Source organism: Glycine soja, chromosome 12 (genome assembly GCF_004193775.1).
Source record: "Glycine soja cultivar W05 chromosome 12, ASM419377v2, whole genome shotgun sequence".
NCBI lineage: Eukaryota > Viridiplantae > Streptophyta > Magnoliopsida > Fabales > Fabaceae > Glycine > Glycine soja.
This window is the reverse complement of record NC_041013.1, coordinates 9,460,335-9,462,553: the sequence shown is the minus strand read 5'-3', so window position 1 is coordinate 9,462,553 and position 2,219 is coordinate 9,460,335. Positions and strand designations below refer to the sequence as shown.

General features: G+C 36.1%; 1 long non-coding RNA gene across 1 annotated transcript; it reads right to left on the bottom strand.

The window, feature by feature from the left end:
* Window positions 1-289: 289 nt before the first annotated feature.
* LOC114378637 lies at window positions 290-1,762 on the bottom strand. Its single transcript, XR_003659385.1, has 3 exons — window positions 1,644-1,762; window positions 417-500; window positions 290-335 (listed from the first exon to the last, which is right to left on the bottom strand). It is a non-coding gene; the product is annotated as an uncharacterized LOC114378637 (long non-coding RNA).
* Between the last annotated feature and the right edge of the window lie 457 nt (window positions 1,763-2,219).

Sequence of the window (2,219 nt, the reverse complement as noted above, 5' to 3'; positions counted from 1 at the left end):
CCGAAGAAGGGTAACAAATTCATATGAAGACAATTATTGTTTCCAAATAATACTTTGGCCTTAGAACCTTGCACTTAAACTATATATGGCTTAATCCTTCTAATTATCACCTTAACAAATTTTCATAAAGACATACATTTAACCAAAAATTTCAGATCAGGTATATGGTAAAAAAAACCAGCAATTTCAAAGACATTCTCAAATAAGTAAGCTTGAACAGATGTAAAAATTATCAATGAAAACTCACAACTTCAAGTGAGATTATACAAACTTCTAAAGTCTTTGTCAACTTGAAGCTTCAAGGACTTTAACACGTACCTGCTAGTTGTATTTGGCTGTAGTGTTTTAATACAGGTTTTAATACATGATTTACACATATACATGTATATATAACAAGTAGTAACAATGTGTTTTACCTGGACTTGATATAATGAAACAGCTTCCACAAGAACACCAATGGACAAACCAACTTCAACTACAACAAAGTAATTCAGCTTCACCTGGAGTTCATATAATGAGTAATGGCATTAGAAGAACTCAAAGCCAAACCAAGTTCAAGTACAACAAACTAATTCCGCTTTTTCTCAACCAAACTATGTCAAACTACTTGTTGGCTATTAAAAGTGTTAGTTATTCATGTGACAGGCATACTATTCTAGTTTCTATTCATGATTAAGATTCACCAAGCAAATATAGTGTTCTGATAGCAATACCACACAGAGAGAGGGGTGCAGATAGCAGCCACAGGCCCACAATCAGACTAGCTTTGCCTTGCTATTATCTTGTTGGGAGTTTATTATAGCTAATAGGATAATTTCACAAATTCTGTTAGTGATATTTCCATTTTGTTAATTCTTGTTCCCCACTATCAAGTGTATCAGCCATTATAAATATCATGAATGAATGAAATAAAGCAAGGAAAAAAAAGTGTTATCAGTATAGTCTCATAGCAGTAGCAGTAGAAATTAGCCAAGTATAGAAATCCTTTCATATCATGTTCTTTCTCCAATGATTGCTATCAGGTGAACAAACAAATTTTTTAGAGCACAAAGGTATGAACACCAGATTTTGGGATTTCAAGATTGCTCCCCTATGATGTAAGCCATGTCTCCATAGCTCCACAAGGGTCTGTAGGGTATCTTGACCCTCAATAATTCGAATTATACATGCATTGGATAGTTGACCCTCAATCAATCCCACCAAATTCTGTTCCTTCAAGCTCCTAGAAGTGAATTGATCTTTTAAACAAGAGAAATTAAAGGGTACAAATACTAGGAATCAATGAGGATATTAAAAACATCAGGCAGAAGTTAAACATCAGGTAGAAGGCTATGAACAATAAGGCCAAACAACTTGAACAACCACTATCCCAAAAAGCTATAAGATATGAAGCATGGAAACAAAAACTAGAGCATGAAAGAAACGAGTACACAACAACAGTGAAGGAAGAAAGTAGATGCTTCCAAGCAACAACTCAACAAAATAAGGCAATATTTTGACACAGCTTTCCAAGCAAGACTACCTGCATTCCAAACCCTAGTAGTAGTAACTAATTAAGAAACTAACTAACAATCTATAAGAACAAAGAGCACAAAGACCACGTACGCGGAAGCACAAAGTTACAATGAAGACATGAAGCTTACCTCGAACCCAACAGCGACAATGCCAGCAAGATTGTACCTCAGGTGAAATGTACCTCAGCTGACCACAAAGACCACGTACTACCAGTCAAATGTACCTCAGGTGACCACCAGTTCGCCAATCCTTGCACCAGAAACCAAAAAAGGTCCTTAGCTTAACCATGAGTTCTAGAAACAGACCTAGCACGATCACGGTCTTCATTTCAATAGAAAAACATAGGTAGACGAAACATACATGTCACAGTCTTCAGTGTAATGGAGAACAACAAGCTTCGATGTTAATAGTGCAATGGAGAAGAGAGCGCGAAAGGGTACACGGAGAAGAAGAGAGTGTGAGAGGGTAAACGGAGAAGAAGAGAGCGCGAGCGAAATAGGTCGCGTCAAATATAATTTAAAATGTAAGTTCAGCATCAGTTTTCAATAAAACACCGATGTTAACAAATTGATGTGAACGTTAACATCGGTTTTATTAAAAAAAACCGATGTTAGAGTCGCTTTGTTAACATCGGTTTTTTAAAAACCGATGTTAAGGAATACACATTATTTAAAATTATGCCACCGCGTTTACGTTAACATCGG